Consider the following 19,894-nt stretch of genomic DNA (forward strand, 5'->3'; position numbering starts at 1 on the left):
ACACTGCAGTTCTAGGAAAGACAAGACAGTTTAGCAGGTACATAAATTTTGAAACCAGGTTAAGTGCTTTTTTCCTCTGGAAAGATTTAAGACATGATTAAGAACTTTGCCTAATTAAGTTCTAAATTATTTTGTTTTCTTTCACCTCTGGCCACCCTCATCTCTCATCTATGTCTCCTCTTTATCACTTTCTTGCTAATGCTTCTGGTTATTGCTGTGTTTCCTACACATTTCTCTCCCTAAGTAAGTCTTTACATTTATTATTATCAGATACCYATTCTTCTTTCCCACTGCATTTTTTTCTTCACTCTCCCTTGTCAGACTTTTCCTTTCCCTTTGTGCCTCAGAGGTTGTGTTTTCTGCTTTAGGTAGACCTATGCATACATATCTCACTGCCTCAGCTGTACTGGCAAGACTTGAACCATGGTCTCAGGTGTTTCAATCTGAAATCCTCCTGGCTGGAAGCTAGTTTATTAAGGCTCAAAACTGTGTTGATTTGAACTCACCCAGAGGAATCAGTGTAAATGATGTCATGGTCATAGAAATCCTGTCCAGACTTTGGGAGGCAGCTGTAACTGAAGGCGCACAAGGCAACTACTGTCTCCTCACCTCCTTCCTTCTCCCCTCCCTCCCTGATCTCAGTACTGCTATAGTCTACTTTCTATAGTGTAGGCAGAACATTATTTACTACTCAGTTTTGTAAGTCCCATAAAATATTAAATTATTCATCATCTTACCAATTTATCATTTTGAAGAGGAAATAATTATTGCTGATGAGTAAAAAAAATGTTTTGTGCTGACAGCTTGGTTGAGTTTTCTCACCTCTACCTTTTTGTTAAGAGAGAGCAGCGGCCTAATTCAGCAGGCTGCTGAACCAGTAAGAATGTCTGGAATTGCAGCTAGTTCCAACTACCTAGGCCCACATTTATTTGCTTTTAAAAAGGTTTTAAGCAGTTCTGCTCAGGATTTTTTATAAGATTTTTTTCCACTGGAGAAGGCATTATTTAAATAAATTTCTGGTTTGGGAAAAAAAAGAATTCTGTCATTTGAAAGTGTACTAATTCAATACAGATTACCTGAAAAGTCTTGCCTGATTCAAAATAACTTACTTCTGAAATTAATTTACAATAACTAAAATGAAAAATAAAAACCTGAAGCAATATTCATCTTAAAATGATTTAGAAAAAATTCTAGATATTTTTTACAAAAATGGTCAGACTTTGCTTCTATTGTGGTTTGTGTCTGGAAAATTTTACAAAATCTTGAAAATGCCCACAGTGGCGGATATATATTCTGCTCTTTCGATGAGTCTTTTTCTTATGTAATATTAGAGGGAAAAGTTTACTTTTGTGGCTATACAGCTGCATTTGTATCCATTTTATTCTACACTATGGTAATGCATTCTAATTCACCTTCCCCATTTGTCATCTTCATAATCATTGGCCTTACATTCATCCTAGTTTATTGCACAAAAGTAATTTAATACTTTAATAATGGAATAAATTATACACTATAACTCCAGTTTTAAATGCCTATTTCATTAACATTTTATAATTTTATTTTCCACATAAGATCTACCATATAATTCCCTGTTGTTCCAATAAATCATTTTATAACTTTATTCAGTATTGGTGACCATATTAAATTTATTATGGATCTCATACACTACATCATATTAAGTATATCTCAGCCAGGTGTTGCAGATTTCATTTGCTGAACCATTAAAAGCTCACAAATGAATACATAGGAAAAATTTAACTTCTGAAGTAGATTTATTAATATTTTGTGTTTACCACTACAACAACCTGCCACAAATTGAAAAGTGGATGGGTAGATAGATAGTATCAGCATTCCTGATCCTCATTTGCACATTTTATTATGGACTACTTAAAACACAGAAGGGTTCTTACAATGAAACTAATTTATTTAAACACACACTGTATTTCAAGCTGTTTTCTAATTGCACTCGTGTTCTATATGGAGACTATTGATATGTTCCTCTTCCAGATGGTTCCTTTTTTTAAATCCCAGCCAACATTTCTGCAGCCAGTAAGACTCCTTCCTGAAACACCCAGACTGTCCTTCCTGAATGACACTGCTTATCTGCCTTGGTTTTGCTGTCTCCTGGGACAATAACACACTCAAAGCCAGAAAAGCACACAGGTAATTTAGGCTGAGGTTCTGGCATAGCCACCACTAGATCTCTGGAGCCCGCTTCAGTACCCATACAGCAGGATGCCCTGGCCAGGCAGAGCTGACAGAGTTCCCTGCAAGGAGTCAGGTTAGCACAGTCCTCTCTGGGGTCGCTGACTTTCCCATCAGCAGAGCACCAGGGATTATGACCATGGAGAGCAGTAACACTGCTCAGCAGGAAGCATGCAATCTGGGGTCCATGTACCCCTTCCAAAAATGTTTATACATTTTGTATAGAAAAATAATGGAATGATGGAATAAAGGCCCCAAATCAGGACTTTCTGCTTCCCACTGGGCTAGAGGCTCTGGTTTGCTTCTGTGCTCCCTCTCACAAATTCCATGAATCCCACAGGTGGCTCGGCTTCAGCAGAAGGAGCAGGCTCATCTCATCCTGGGCAGTCTTGTTCCCTGGCAGTCAGGGTATTTTTTAGTGTATGGCAGCTGTGACTTCAAACCATCACAGGCCACTGATACATTTCTTCCCTTCTTGGGCAAACTTCCTAAGCAGAGGGTGATGAGGAAAGGGTGACCTCTGCACTCTGTGCAGCTGGACAGAGGGCTGTGCCTACTTCTGGGGAGACTAAAAGCTCTCTCACGCTTTTCCGCAACACTGCAGAGTTGAGGTCCCTACCCCCATCTGGCACTTCTCCACAGGCACTGCCACCTCTCCCTGGGGAGCTGGGGAAACCTATGGGACAAAGGGGAGCTTCCACATGGGCTTAAGTACCTAATGTATATATTCATTGCCTAATGTCRATATTTACTTTGCAGACATCTCCGCATGGGCTAGTGACATTACTATCCCTTTGTAGCCAATGAAGAAAAATAGGCCCTTCTAGAGAATGATCTACTTTGGATGCTGAAGTATTTGTATAAAATTGGCAAGCTGAAACATGTCCAATAAGTGCCTTTTTCTTTTCACCACCATGAAGAGTAAGTAGCTCTGAGTGGATGTACACACCCTCTGAACTTCATCCTAGAAGCTGACTGGATGTGTTACAGGGGAATGCATCATACAGAGAAAATTTGGCTTTACAATATGAAATTCCAAATAAAGATTCACAACCATGAATCTAACCCACAGTCTAAGGTAACCTAAGCAATTTTTCATACACATCAGAGCAAACATGGAATAAACTGAAAGTGACTCACTGAAATAAAAGGATTTACTTTTTTGAAGAGACAGCAAGATGAGCTCCTGAACAAAAGACAATGAAAAGGCATGGGACTGAAGAGAGGGTTGAAAGAAAGGACACAAACTGTACTCTGGACATAAAGACATAATTTGCTAAATGGTATTCCTCAATTGCAAATTTTCTTGTGTTCACATAAAAATGTAATAGTTTGCCCTCAAAAGAGATATTAAGGTTCAGAGGAAATAAGAGCTGATAAGTAGCCACTGCTCTGTGTTTGACGGGTATTCTAGCTCATCAGATATAACCTTTGCGAGAAAAATAAAGAAACTCTTTATGCTCATCAAGGAAAGAGCTTACACGACATTTCCCAAATCTCCTACTTACCCATCAGTCCAGTCAGCTGCAGCAGAAATTTCTGGGGTACCCAGGGGTAGCAAGGAACAGAGAACTGGCAAAATCATCTGGAGTGTTCTGGGCACTGCAGAAAAACAGATGAGGTGATAGACTGTCTTTGTCCTTGATATTCATTTATTTTTTATATTCTACTCTGAGTATTTGGTTATATTTAAAAGCCTTTCAACTGTCTTTCATAAAAGCTTAGTCCAGTCCTATGACTGCTGTGTCATCTCTCCTGGACTGTCACATTTTCTACTCTCACTATTGCTATTTCTTTTTCTTATTTTTTTACCTCCATTCGCCAGAGCTTGGATAGATTAATTTTCTAATTTCTCTAAAGAGAAGCCAGTGCCTGCATATTTTTTTGTACTCCGTGATACCTTTATAAACATGGTAATGATTTTAATATGTGGAGGAAAAAACTGAGTCCCTCTTCTGAAGAACAAAAAGCTTCAAGGACTGGGCTAGCAAGGTGTTCTTGGCAAAAGTAGGGAAAAAGAAGAGAGGCAGGGGCTGCTCTGTATCTCTGTCCCCTTTGCATAGGCCCATCAGTCACCCTTTAGAGCACTGGATTGAAATACACCTTCTCCCATAGGATCAGGTAAAGAAGGCCCTTGGACAAAGTTCATGAAATGAGGGATTGTTATCAGGGTTCCTGTGCCTCTGTCCCTACATTCAAGTGGATGTTGAGTTTCATTGGGTTTGGTCATAAGTGTGAGACCATACAGAGAAAGGACAAGAGCATTTACAGTACTGGAGAAGCACTGTTTTATTTTATACACATCTAAATACTAATTTAAAAATACTGCTAGCCCTAACCAGTAAACCCCACAACTTCTTGCACATTCCACATACAGAAATGATGGTTTCTCACAGCATATTATATTGCTGCTGTTGTTGTTCATTTCCTACTCACAAACTGTATTGGTATCCTTCCTCTTGCCATTTCTAATCACTGCATGTGTGTACCTTCTTTATACCAAAATCAGCTATTGCTTTTTTTTACCTCTTGCATCTTCCTCCTGCTCAAATGTATTATCACCCACTACCTTACCTCATGAAAACTTTATCTCATTGTCTCTTGTCTCTCTAATTAGAATTCAAATGTGCATATTCATTTTATGTTGATCTCCTATTTGCCTCTCTAGAACTATACGACAGTGTTTACACATTACTAGATGCTATATTTTTGGTTTACTTTTCCATCGTTTAAATACAGACCTGATTTCTGTTGCTTCTGCTCCTTTAAATGTCAAAATTACGAACTTAAAGAAAAAATGTTTATCTTCCAGTGTGGATGGCAGCAGCCCAATCTCAGGAATTCAGAGGATAGCTATGAATATATATATTGCTGCTGTTAGTAAAAGCATGACCACTGGGCTCTGCAGAATGAATATTTCCTAAACAGTTCTCTATTTTTTTTTACACCCAGTGCTACTATTGTGATTTGGATATCTATTTTTTTCCTTAGAATGAAAACATTACACTTTGCAATAACTCTGAAGCTGATAATGAACCATTTATGCATTACCAGAAATTATTACCTATATTTCACAATGACATTTCCACAAGAAATGAATATATCATGCATGATAAAGGGGCTGGCAATTTATTAAATGGGAAACACTTTTCCTGAAAAGCAGATGTTAGTACAGATTCCTCACTTCAGCTGGGAAGCATTACTTCAGCTATTTCACATACACTTAAAAAGACCAGAAGTAGCAAGTAGTTAGAGGTATGATGCAGAGAAGAGTATTATACCCATATATATATAAGCACACATGAGTATTCAGTACTGGTTTTGCATTTACATATATTCCATATTCTTACAATGAGCAATAGTATGGTTTAATTTCAGAATGACAGACAGCTTCTCTGGATGCAAACTTATACTGTAATTAATACATGGAAACCTCAAAATGTATGTATCACATAATACAGTCATTGACATTGGCTCATTTACACCAATAGAAATTTTGTCCTTCTTCATTTAATGGGCTAAATATTCACCATTTCAGGTTACACCATTTGTTTTCTATTTTTCCAAGTATCTATTGACGTTTCAAGGTCAGAGAATACTTGGCTGTATGTGTGGTACCTGAGCACACTTTCTCCTGACCTGTAGGTAACTGGTGAGCATTACCAGTAGCCACACAGTTTTAAGTCCTTCCCATGGCATTTATTCAGGAAAGAATTACTTCTGATGTTCAGCATTTCTGTATTTTAGACTCCTAATAGCTCAGCTATCATCATTGCTCCAGACTGATGATCAAACAAACAGAATTGGGTGAGACCTCTGGTATCAGCTGATCTTGACTGCTTCAACTTATGAATTCTCATGATCATAGGTTTCAACCTTATTTCAGTAATAGCTTCAATTTCTCAGTGTCTGTTTTTTAACTTCAGGCTTGCTGAACTGCCTCAGTGACAAATGTCTCCACTAGAATAGATTCATTTTATTTTCTCAGTCTCACTCTGCATGTTTAAAAAGGTCTTAGAAACTTAGGAACTAATAGAGCTAGGAGAATACAGCAAGAAATGTCAGTGAGTTATTGGTTCAATATCTTTAAATGAATTCTCTTCATCTGTGCCCAGCAATAGGCCAGTGCACAGGTTTAAAAGCTGGCAGAGCCAAAGATTCATCAATTTTTAAATGAGCATTGGAATCTAATATCAAGATTCACTTTCCATGAAATATATACACCAGGAGTCAGATTTTAAGAGCTCTAATAATTTAATAGGGAATTGGAGCACTCCTATTAGTGTGAAGATGATAGAAGTTAAGGAAGCATTGTAGCTGTATTTCTGTCAGGTGCAAGTCACCAATCTCAAAATAAGAGTAACTGCCTAAAATTCAGTAATATATGCTGAGTGAAAGGCCTGTTCTGGCCTTACAAAGGCTGCTGTCACTCTGTCACTGTCTGTGGTACAGTTTATTTCTCTTGTCTGCCAGTCCCCTGTGAACAGTAAACTCTGCCAGATCAGAACACGCAGTGCTAATTGGTGCCATGCCCTTTGCATGCCTAACAACATGGTGGGAAGCTTGTTGGTATTTACTTCTGTCTGAAGCTGCTTGCAAAATATGCTTCGTGGATTGGCTGACTGGGAATTGTGAAAATGAATGATAATGGTGAATCTTGCACCCTTCACAGATAGTAGAAGCATGCTGGATCTCTACAGTGCTCGGATATCCAAACACACCTACCTCTTGTTTCTATTTCTGCTTAAACCAAACCAAGCACCTCTATGGAAAGCTGCTAAAAGCACTTTTTTTCTAGCAGACATTTAATTTGTTTTAAAATCTGCAGACTACTTGAAAGCCATGTGGCAGTTTGAGAGGTCTGTCAGTTTACTACAAATGAGATTTATTTATCTTTAAATCAGAGGCAGCAGTGCCTCAGTAAGCACTGTAGATATCTGATCTACAAGGGCATCTTGTTTAAAGATTTCATAGGCAGTTCATTATCTATGAATGAGCTATGGGCGATTTTCCAATTAATTTATCCATTTTATTGAGGCCTGCATACTAACAATGACGGATCAAAAGAACGTGTATTCCTCTTGCTTCAAGTAGTTCTGTATTGCACTGGTAATTTCCTCTACTCTGGGGTGGTTTATTTCTTCCCTGGTTTTTCAATTCTAACCTCCCCTGAACAGACAGATTAGGGTGTCTGAGGACTTGAGTTCCCCCACAACCATTTTGCAGGGTGCCACTGAAAAGATTTTTCTTCTCTGTGCAGAAACACTCTCCATGACTGTAGATTAAGGGAAGGCTGAAGAATACTGGAGAATGGGGATAATCCCTAACACCCTAAGAGTAATAAAATAAAGCAACTCTCTGTTTGAAGCATTGGTAAATATCAGAGGGGAAAAGAATTCAACATTCTTTGCCAATAGCTCAACCACTAGCTTTTCCATGAGCACCCCAGTAGCTTTTTTCTTCCTAACAAGGCAATGTATAGCATGTAAATCCAAACAAGAAAGTATTCACCTAAGATGCCAAAACATGTCACTGTCCAAATGAAATATAGGCAACAGTATAATTAATTTCTAGTTAAAGCACGGGATTGAAATGTGTCCAGGCAACTAAATAACATGTTTATCTGCTTAAAAAAAATTACCAAATCTAAACAGAATGAATTCTGCACTAGTTTGTTAATGCCCAGCATAAAAATGTCACCATCATTTATTCTATTTATGACTAGACATCTGTTGTTTTATCATGTTTTAAGCACATTTCCTCTAGTCAGTCTCAATCATTTACATGCCTGCAAGAATAAGTTATAGTGTTTTGACACAAATACTTTACTGGCTCTACACCTGTAAAAAAGTTCTTAAATTATTCTGATTGTTAGTAGAGGCAAAGAAAAAAAGCAAAATAAATGATATTTGAATGCTAGTTTTACCAGATTGAGAAAATTTCCTCTGAACATTCATTAGTGTCTCATTTTTTGCCCTGTTAGCTGTCCAGTGGGGAATCTGCCCTGTGCTAGAAACACAGGAGGCTTTTAGCTACTCTTACTAAGTATGGGAAAATGGTTTACACATCAGAAATTGGATACTCAAACTTTGGATGATTCTGCTAATATCTGAGTCAAAGGCCGAAACATTAAAACACTCAATTAAACAAAACAGCCTGCAGTGGCAAAATGCTGTCTGAATGGACTGGATGAACAGGTTTTGTTCACAAAGATGTTTGGTGGAATATCCTTGCAATGCCAGAGGTATTCTTGTGAACACGAATATTTATTGTTCATGATCAATTATCATTTACTATTCATTTCAGCCAGATACAAAGTAATTGCTGAATTTTACCTAACATCCCATGTAAGTGACAAAGTCAGATGTAAATATTTAAGACCTCACACACATGCAGAGTTACTGCCAAATCTGTGCAATTCCCAAATTGCCATGCTGAGCTGATTTCCCAGTTTGTCAGTAGAGCTACCGTGCACAAAAACAATTCACATTAAACCACACTGAATTTCCCCCATCCCCCCCCCCAAAAAAAACTAGTTGTTTGATTTGCCAAATAGAGTGTGATTTGAATTAAGACATCTAAATCTACATTTCTACATGTAGGGATCCAAATATGCATAAATGAGCATTTGAGCTCCTATTAGAGTCTATGGAGACCTACTCTCCTACTGTGGAGACCTTCAATGTATTGGGCTTGGAAAATTATTGAACTGACCAGCTACTGTGGCCAGGATTCAGCAGCCTAAATATAGGTGTCTGGTGCAATTTCAGATGCTCTGAGTTATCTTTACTGGCTTCAGCTGCTGCCACAAAAGGTTGGAGGCCTACTATGCCTGTCACATCTGCCTGTCCTGTGCAGATCTCCCGTGCAGATCTCAAATACCACTAGCAGCCTATGTTTATGTTATAGGTAAACGTGACAAATTGACAACCACTCGGGCCGGGTTGCATAAATTCCAATTTATAAAATAATTGAGCAAGTCACAAGTAAGCAAAACAGCGCTGGGCGGCCGGGGGGAGTCTCCTGCTCCACCAACGGCGCGCACAACCCCCCTCACAGTCTCCTTAYATGCGATTCCAGTTCCGGGTATACGGGGCACCTCCTGTAACTTCTGYGGTTGCGCCGGCTGTTGCTAGGGGGTCTTCTTCAGCCCTCTGGTGGTCGTGGGGATGAAGGCTGGAGTCTTCCTCTGCATTGTGTGCCATATTAGGCTATCTAAACTAACATTGCCGCTTCGCTAGCTCAACTCAATTTTCTCAGGCGGAGTACATGCCCCCCACCACAGGCTGTAGGATGTTCCCACAGATGTTCCCAAGGCTGTTTCTCGCTGATGTAACAAATTAGTACATACCACAATACAAGATGTTCCCAAGGCTGTTTCTCACTTTGATGCAACAAATTAGCACATATCACATTTAGGCAAGTGAACCCCATCCCAAGTGACTATTCTGAGGTGAGATGAACTGTTCTCCAAGCATGAATGATTGTATTGGCTATGACAGGAGCTTAAACTCCTGGCAAATGCCTACATATAGAAACTTTAATTTGGATATCTTCTTTTTGAACCGAATACTACCCACAACCTTCCCTTTGTTCTGAAACAAAATGTTTCACTCAGAGAAAGTCTAGGAAAATGAAGGGCTGTATTCTCAATAATACCATAAAAGGAAAAGGCTGTCTTTTTTATACTGTTTCAGGAGTTAAAACATTACAGATTTGTTTTCTTCTGATGCTTGTGAGGACTGGAATGCATATTTCCCTGTTGCAGATGTGAGGTATTGGGAAGTACTTTTGTCTTTTCAGCTGAGATTGTTCTAGTTTTTGTAAATCAAGCCTGGAAATCCATTGTCACCCAGGGAGTATCCAAAATGGTAGACAAGAGCATCATTTTAATGTGTTTTTATGCTCTCCATGTAGTTCAAGCCCAGAAGAGTAACTTTAATAGGAAAGACTTAAGCTGAGGTTTCATAAGATGAAGCATTCAGATGTTTGAGACATTCATGCCCTAGGGCTTATTYCTACCTTGTGCTGTGTGTCATTGCTCTTCAGCAGGTCTGGAATAGCTGTTTGTGTGGCTGCACTGTGAAATGACTCACAGAACTATCCAGCTTAAAAATAATCCAGTCATTAAAAACAAGGTTATTTTAAAACCAGATCAATCCCCTGATCCAGTTTACAATATAGCCCCATGAAGAAAAGTTGGAAAGAGTGTGCATAGGGAGGAGGACAGGAAGAGGTTACAGGGGGCAGGATGAGACATGGAAGAATATGGCAAGAGTATTTTAAAACAGTATTGCAACGCATGGTTTTGTCATGAGAAACTGCAGCCTGAAGTAACCTCATTTCAAAATATGCTGCAGCCTGGTGGTTGGTACATGTACCTGACAGCTCAGATACTCTAACTGAACTCCACTCTGTGCCTGATTTCAATCAGGAAAGGTTCTGCCCTCCCAGATAAACCCTTTAATGGAGTGAAATTAGATGGTGAATGTATTGTGTTTCTAGAGATTTCTAGCTAAGAAGCATTCTCAGGATTGCTGGTGTTACAGAGTCCCTTTGCTAAGCCAGTCAGTATCCTTTCTTCCCTGGAGGAGATAAACAAAAAGTCAAAATGCACACAACCTGGGTACAGAGAGAGTGATTTTAAAATCCTGAGGAAGGCCACGCTGTGTAATCCCACATCCCACAGGGTGTCAGCCTTGGAGCATGCCTTCCCAGAGGCAGATTCAGGTGCGGTCCAAATGCGAGTGTACTCAGTGCTGGAGGGGCACTTCCCTATGCTAGCTCTCTCATGTGGCTATCCAGGACACACAGCACCCAAGCTGTACAGCCGGTCTCTGCATACAGTGACAGCCGCTGTGACCAGGCTGCCTGTCACCTAACTGCTTAGACAAGCAGCCAAGCCTTGCTTTTTATATCCAGAGAACACCTCCTGGCATTATTAACAGAATTAAAAAAAACAAACAGTTCCTTCCCACTCAGCTGGTAACCCCACACCTGCTTGTACAAGAAGTGACCAGATTTTGCCAAGAACTGAATGATTTGGAGCCACGAGAGCCCCAGCTTTCAAATTTGCTTACACTTGGCTGGGACCCAGAAGGTTACTGGCTGGTAATGAGGCCAAACGTCAAGCTACAGCCCTTTGTTCACACATGCCTGCCTCTGGTAAGCTATTGCATCAGATATATTTGACAGTTCCAGAAGAAAAGCGGGTTTGCCTCCAAAACTGTCATCTGTTCCCAATGTCATAGTCAATTAGAGAGCAGCTCACAGCCTCAGGAAGGAACAACAGACTCTCTTTGATGCAATAACATTACAACATGCTGCACCATTTGAACACTTGCTTTGCTATCGTGGTGTGCATTTTATCTTACCATGAGCTGGAAGCCTTAATTATGATCTTGTATCTTCCATTGTTTGAGGCAAATGACTAAGTGGCTTATAAAGACAATTAGATTTGGATCTGTGCTAATTAATCTCTTTCCAAGCACAATATGCTATTAGACACACTTCTTTTTGGGGGGGGAAGAAAGAGGGGAGAAGTTACCTTTGAAATACTATTACAAGAACTGAAAAGATGGGTAACTATCATTGCTCAGTCCCACACTTAAATACACACAGTTAAAGCAAGAGCCACAAGAATCATGGAAAGTAGATGAGAAGGCTAACTCCGCAACAATATTTTGTGAAAATATTTTAATTGGCTGCTTTGCAGAAGCTGGACAAGTTCAAATTCTGTGACAGTTTACTCTCATGAAGTTCTTGTATTTGAGGAGAGGGGAGAGTTCCTGACATTCATTCATGTTGTGGGTGCCTTACTGGCTTTAGGATCTCCTGACCTCTCTGTGCAGAGGGACATTTATATACCTATGTATCACTCCACCTTTACACTGGAGGTATCAAAACCCTTCCAATTTTTCTTCTTCAGTTATTCCTACAAATGCATATGTATCATTCTCAACGTACAGCCTAGTGCTGCATTTCTTGATCCTGAGAGGTCTGTATGGACAATTAGATTTTTGTCATAGCCCATGAGACTAAACTCAGCTACATTACCAACGATGACAATTAAGACCATAACTGCCAGGCAACATAAAGCGTACATTGCCAATTCCAGTACATTGTAGCCCTGTAGCATTCTTAAAAGAGACCAGCTTGCCAAACCTGTTTGAGACACAAATGTTTATCCAAGTACTTATAGCAAATAGCCCAATGTCATAATATACCAATCAACACTTTCTAAAGCAGTTTCTGCAGTTTAGCAAAGCAAAATGTCATTATAGGATAGAAGTTCCTGAATAGCAACGGGGCCAGCCATTTTGTCTTGTCTTTTTAATTTGTGCTCACACCTAGCACAAAGAGCATTTTAGCTGTGATCAGAAGTTAGCATAAGTAAAAGAGATTCTGGAGCTATGTTTTGCAAACAATTTAGCATAAATACATAATAAAAACAACTTTGTCTCCTGTGTATATGGGGATAGTTAGATATTAATATATTATTTACTGCAGAGACTTCTAAGCATAAGGGATACACAATAGAACTATGAAAGCAACTGTCAGTGCACATTGTGATGTGTCAGATCTGAATTATCTGTTACCCTGAAAGAAATGGAATTCTTCAGTCTCAAGAAAAGAACCAAAGGGAAACACAACGAGAGTCTTCAAAATGCATAAAAGTTCTTGCAGAAAGGAAGACAATAAATTACTCTCCAGGTCAGCTAGTGAAAGATCTAAAAGTAACAGGTTTACACCGGAAATTCAGGAGATGCAGCAAGGAAAATTTCCCAACAGTACAAGTAGCAAAGTGCTGGATTAGGTCACGTGGGAGAGATTACAAGATAAAGCACTGTTTGGGCGAACATCTGTCAGGAATGGTTCAAACACAGTATTTCCTGTCTTGGGCCAGGGAGGCAACCGGGGCTTGCAGGGCTCATCTGTGGAGCCCAGGCAGCCTGGGCGCCGGGGGGAGCCCCCAGCCCTCCGTCCAGCCCCCTGCACCCACGAGACCCCACCAGCCCACTCCTTCCAGGTCACACAAAATCACTGCACTAGCCTGTCCCCATCTCCATGGCAGGCAATGCCCCACCGCCAGGAGGAGGGTCTCCTCATTCCCTGCCCCGTCCAAGCACAGGAGTCCCAGAGTCCTCCTTCCACTGGTGCCAGGCATTTCCCATATTTCAGTGAGGAGCTGAAAGAGAAGCATGAGCAAAGGCACACCCTGTTTGTAAATCATGCTAAAAGGCTCTGCTGTCCATCAAGTGGGCTTGAAAAATGTTGCTCAGATGTATTTACTTCCTAGGATCTGGAATAAGTCTCTCCCCTATGACACCAACAAATACTTAATGAAGTATGAAAAGAAATAAAAATCAATTTTCCTACCACTTACTGATACACTAAATGATTGCTTTCCTTTTTTAAATTATTTATAATTAGTGTCCCTTATTTATACTATCTATTAATCTAAAAATGGCACCTCTGGTTATCCTAGTGCTATTAAATCATGCTAATAAGAGCTGAAACACTGACAACCTATTTATTTTCAAGAATCATCTCCAAGATGGGGGTAGATGTAATTTTGCAAAAGTTATAAAATTATTTTCCACATCAGATTATAACTTATTTCAGTTAAATAACACAACACTGCATGCAGCAAAAGGCCAAAGTTTTTCTGACTCATGCCTTTAGAAATACAGTTTTCAAAAATACCCTATAGCCAGTGAATTTTACATAAGCAGAAATCACAAAAGAGAATTTAGGGACTCTCCTGATTTTCACTAAACACCAACCTAGATCTTAGAGTGTCTTTGTAAATTTGGTCTATATTCTTATGACTCACAGCATTTGTTTCCCATCCTCTCAAATTTTAAGAAAAATGTATTTTTTTTCTCTTTACTTATATCAGTCAAGCCTTAGAGATATGTAAATGTTTTCTAAGTTTGAGAGGTAAGTTTGTAAATTAAAGTTAAAATCAAAAGAAAACTTAGATTGTTCTAAATATAATATAATGTAATGTAATGTAATGTAACATAATATATGTCACGCTGTCATGCTATGAAGGTTCGATAGCAATGACTGAGACAGTAATATAATAATAATAAAAAAGATGTTTATTTCCTCACACAAGTTCTTGGATTAGTAACATCCATTAGAATAATGCAATTACTAATTTAGGAAGKATAACACAAAACCAGCAGTTACTAATTTAGAAAGGATAGCCTGAAACCGTCGATTACTGCGTTATTAATTGGAAGGACTGCTTATCCCTACTTGAAAGCTTTCTTGTTCACTCTCCTAGTGAGAGGACTCTCAACCTCGAGGAGTTACCTTAACCCAGCGTCCCAGGAAAAGGGGAGGGGGGGGATACTCACGGTCCAGCCGGAGAGGATGGTCAGGTCACGTTCCCGTCCCTGCTCAAACTCTCCTAGCTCCCAAGTCTCTTTTTATACGGCTGGGGCTCTGGGCAAGCACTGCTTTTGCTGACTTTTAGCAAGTTTCGCAATCACAGGACTGTCTGTTTGTCTGCTTGGGRRGACCCTGCTAGCGAGGCAAGACCCCAGCACCTCCGTATTGCTTCTCCCCTCCCCGGGGGTCCGTGCGGATTCCAGGTGGCAGACTTCACTTCTCCAGTCTTGTTAATCATTCCGCAGCCTTGCGCATATCAGTCCTTGCGCATATCGGTTGGTAGACGACTTTAGTCCTGTTAAGTCCTCTGTTCAGCAGCTTTGCGCAGGTCAGCTCTTGTGCTATCAGTTCTTCTGCATATCAATTGACAAACTTCAGTCCTGTTAACTCTTCACTCGCCCGTCAATATAAAACATTGTCTTGAAATTTATGTGGCCTACATAAACTTACTCTTTGAAGCTTAATATACTAATGAAAATGTTTAATAGAGTCAATTTTAATTTTTAGTTGAGTTACTAAAAATGCACTTTAATCTTAGGAAAATAACCAATTACTTTATCTTACTTTGATCACATATTTATACAAATTCCTTTTACAGATGCAGCTGAACAGAGTTATACTTCTGAATGAGACCCCTTGAGAATTTTTAAAAAGCTTCATGAAAGGCCTTTCTTTGTAACAAGAAGGGTTTAACTTTCTAGGCAGTCTCTTGCTCTGCCTAATGTTCCAGCACTTTAGAAAGACATTTCAAACATGCAATGAAGGAACACTGTTAGCCTAAATAGAGGTGTCGAGTAGTTGTTTAGAACAATGAGGAGTCTGGATTCCCCTCCTATCTGGGACTATTTGAAGACATCTCACCTACCTATTTATACTTTGTGGCACTTTAAGCTGAAACTAAAAATCTTTTGTGATGTATTCAAAATACAAATATTCCCTGGAATCCCACCTTTGAAATGGCTAGAATTTCATCTACAGCTAAAGCATATGACTATTGAAAAATTTTTCCTTAGTCTTTCAAACACTGCAGCAATTGTCCACTCTAAATTATGAACTTAATATTTCCTTAATTCATTTATTTTAATCCAGTATTTATGTAAAAACCTTCTTTATATTTTACTCTTTTTTTCCCTCAACTTTCTAAACCCGGAGAACAGCAGTAGCCTTGGTACATCTAGAAGCGCTTGTATATGTCCATTGCTATCCACACTCTTCTGTACTGGTGCAGCGCCTGGAAATTCTCCAGATGAACAGCTAATCCTAGGTAGAAATAACATTATGCCTTCTCTGGAAATTGACTTGACTCAAGTTTTACAAGGGCTCTCAAATGAAATTATACATACTCCAACACAGTGCCATCATCTTAAAACTACATCCTAGGAATGCTAAGTAAAAGCCCACCAAGCTGTATCTAAAAGCAGGCACAGGGTAAACTTTTCTTTCCACACTAGTCAATACTACTGGAAAAAAACCTAAACCTCAGCACCAATTAACTTCTTCCAACAGCACAGAGAAAATTTGAAGCACCTCTAAATTATCTGGGGACTCTGCTAAATTACTGAAATAGGGGCAGATTTTAGCAAATCTGAGGCCTATATATTTCTTTGCTGCTACTTTTTTCTTCCAGAAACATGAGATGTGCATTAACTGTGACCTATCTAGTATTTCTGTTCAACAAAAGCAGAAGAATGTGCCTTTCAGAGCCTGCTTGTTCTACTTAGACTTGCATGAGGTGCTGACTTGGGAACTGCACAAAACACAGCGAATAGGTGGTCATTTTGTATGCAGCCAGCTACTCCTCAGGCCCAGTAACTAGTCCTGTGTCAGTTTGACAGTCACCAAAAGAATGTGCATGCCATGAAGGCTCCTGGATCTAACCTTGCCATTTACTCAGTCCAGAAAACCTATACGGTCTGCTTGCCGAGCAACTGCCAGCATTCAATACACTAAGTGACTGAAGATGTGAAGCTACTTCTGCATTTCAGATGAGCTCTACTCCAGACATTATGTATCAGCAGGAGCTGAAGAAGAAGACAAAGAGTTTTATTTGTGTTTATTCTAAGTGAGCAGCCTAAAAAATGCAAAGACCTTAATTCCTGACTTTCTTCTAAATAACTTTCCTCTTTTGTGTAAAGCTGGCTGATAGAAAACCTCAGGTGACAATGTTATGAATAGTGCTCTCCAATAGACCATCATTTCTGCCAGCTGAAGCATGCCAGCGTGGTGTTAGACCTCATATGAAAATAGGCTGACTGCAATTTTTGCCTTGCAGTTTATGGAAAAGGTAATTGGCCTTTTCTGTTTTTAAATAATTCCCACATGTAATTTAGTAGACAGGCAGCCCTAGTCCCAGCACTGGGCACCACCGCAGGGATGGGGACGGGACAGGACAGGACAGGAGGTCAGCCCGCGGGTTGGGATTTCAGTGGATCATCAGGGCTTGTGGCCTGGCCACAACACAGCAGCAGCTGTAGCTCAGGTGGGGGCCAAGTGTCAGAGRCTCAGCTTAAAAGCAGCCTCCCCAGGAAAAGGTGAGCCCTGGCTGAGGCTTCCCTGCAGTGCAGCCCGGGAGCACTCTGTCCAAGGTCACCGAAGGAAGGCAGCCACCCTCAGCTCTGCTGCCTCTAAGCTGGCCCTGAGTGCTAGCAGCCAAACCTCCAGGAGGGGGGATGCTCTCAGGGTCCTTAGGCTATATTTCACATTCATCATCTAGCAATGCTGGGGATGGACTGCACAAAGACCAAAAAAGGGAGGTCTTTCATATGCATAAAATACTTTATCCAAATCTAAAGTTATGTCTGCCATCCTCTTCCAGTTATTAGCTGTGCACTGTTGTATTTCATAGCTATTCATATGTTAAGCTAAATGTTGTATTCCATCTATACTTTGTCTTGTACAACTGTCATCCAAGTCAGCAGTATCTATATTTCAGGAGTGGAGTAGTTTTTGATCAGTTTCTCAGGCATTTACATGCTGTCTTAGGTCCCGTTTCTGGAATGAACCTCACACAGGCACAGGATCCTTATTTTCTGGGACGACAGGCACTGCAGTGGAAATGTTTACCATGCAAGGCGTGAATGCAGCCATAATTCTCCCTGGGGTGCTGAAAGTATGAAGCACTTCTCGGGATCAAGGCAAAGGGTGCCAAGCATGTGGAGGACAGTGAGTAGCATTTTCAGAAGGGCCTATGTGAGGAGCATTAGGGAAAGGAGCCATAGTATTGACTCTGAAATGCTGTGGCTCCTGTTGCGTGAAGGGAGGAAAAGGGTATGGTTAGGTGGAAAGGCCCTTCCTTATTTGGTAATCAACCTTTGCCTGCCAGAGCCCTCCTAAAAGGACTTTCACTGAGTCAGGTTCGCAAAGTTGAACAGAATAAACAATTTATTAAAGTGACAGATCCAACAGGTTCAGGATTGCCAGTGATAAATGCACTTACTGCAACAAATTCTACTTTTTGAGCTCAAACTGATAATTAAGCGCTTTCAACAATGGTATTTTTCCCGGGGTAACGTCCAACGTTGTCAGAGGCACAGACCTTAACAAAAATATGTCCCTGTTTTGGGGAGGAGAGAGGTCCAGGCCCGTCAACCCGTCTGTAGGGTGGTGTTCTCGCCCTCAAAATGGAGGATCGTTTACGCGTTGAATTTATAATCTTGGCGAGGTGGGGCTGAGTCAAACAGCTCCTCTGCACCAACTTATCATGTGTGAGTTTTATTTCATACTCTGAATGCTGTGAAGTGGTCTAGCTTAATCTGCTCCCAAAATAATTTTAAAAGAGCTAGGACTCAGGAGGTAAAGCTCTTCAGCCTCAAAATGGTAAAGCATAAGAATATTTTGTCAACTTGTGATTGAGGACAATATTGTGTTCAGAGAATAGCCAGTGTTCAGCAAAGCACTGAGTTTTGACACAGTCAAAGCAAGTTCAAGCACTGAGCGGCTGCTCAGTCAGCCTGATTCAATTGCAGCTATCCTAGCAAATAGGAGGATGCTAAATACAGAGAGCTATGAGCCACGCAATTCTTTGTAAATGGTCCATTACTGCAATAAATAAATGAGGTTCAATAGGGGACTGCAGATACCTATTTATTTATTTCATTTTTAATAAAGTCAATTCATTCAGGATCATTAGGTTACATATCCAACCAACCCTAGAATTGTATCAACTTATTACTACTTCCTTTATTCTTCCTATTGTTTTTAACAAGTTTTTATATCTTCTTTTACCTTTAACTGTAAAGCCCTCAGAGGAGAATTTCTTCCTCTAAGTTTGGATATTACCCATCGTTATGAAGTTCCAGTCTTTTCTCAGGTGTTATAATATAAATAACTATAATAATAACAAGCCATATTTCTTGCTTCTGTAACTCCACTGATTTAAAAGTATTCTGCTGCAGATAATGTGGGATAATAATTCCCTTCAGTTGTTAGCTGATAAGGCCACTAGGCCATAAAGATATCATAGTAGCAGCAGWTTCACTATCAGAATATACAGAATTAAAACTATTGTTATTTGTATGAGTGCTGAAAGAATGATCTGTTTTGAAACATCAGGAGGAGAACTGTTGTTTGGAAACCAAGACAAAGGTTTTTGTTAACATGGTACTTTTCAGGATAACCCAAACACAAGAGATCTAATGGAACTCTTTCATAAAAGTAAACCAAAAAATTTCATTGATCTTCACCTCATGCATGTTTCAGGGTAGAGGGAGGGGGGATCAGAGTTTAGAAATGGGAGTATTAAAGAGCAGGGATGAAGAGGTAATACATTTTTTTAAATCTGATCAAATTCCATCTTTGGATACAGTCTACACAGCTCCATTAACATCAGTGGAAGCTATCCACAAGGATACTGCACAGCAGACCTCACCACCTCATCTTATGCTTACATTGAATTTGGCATACGGTTTTGTTGGTGTTGCCACTTATGTTTCCCTGTCCTCAGATATTCCCTTCTGATCATCTTTACTAACCATCCACAGAACAATTCAGGCACCAGAGCATTTAGTGGATGTGCTTTACCTTGCAGTTGGTGACTCAAGGTAAAGACAGGCTGCTCCAGGAGAAGCTGTCAAAAATGCTTTTCCTAACACGGACACCTCTAAGCTAAAAGTTTAGGTTACAATATTTGTTCTTACCCAAAATCATTATATCTTGTTATTTTTTCTGGTGAATCTGAAGGGATTTTGTACACAGCTATGCATGGTTACARTTATTCACATTTTTGTACCAATATTAGGAATAATTTAACAAATATTTTGTACAGAAAAGCTCAGTTCTGAAAAGGTCT

The sequence above is a fragment of the Apteryx rowi genome, unplaced genomic scaffold (assembly GCF_003343035.1).
Source record: "Apteryx rowi isolate R43461 unplaced genomic scaffold, aptRow1 scaffold_686, whole genome shotgun sequence".
NCBI lineage: Eukaryota > Metazoa > Chordata > Aves > Apterygiformes > Apterygidae > Apteryx > Apteryx rowi.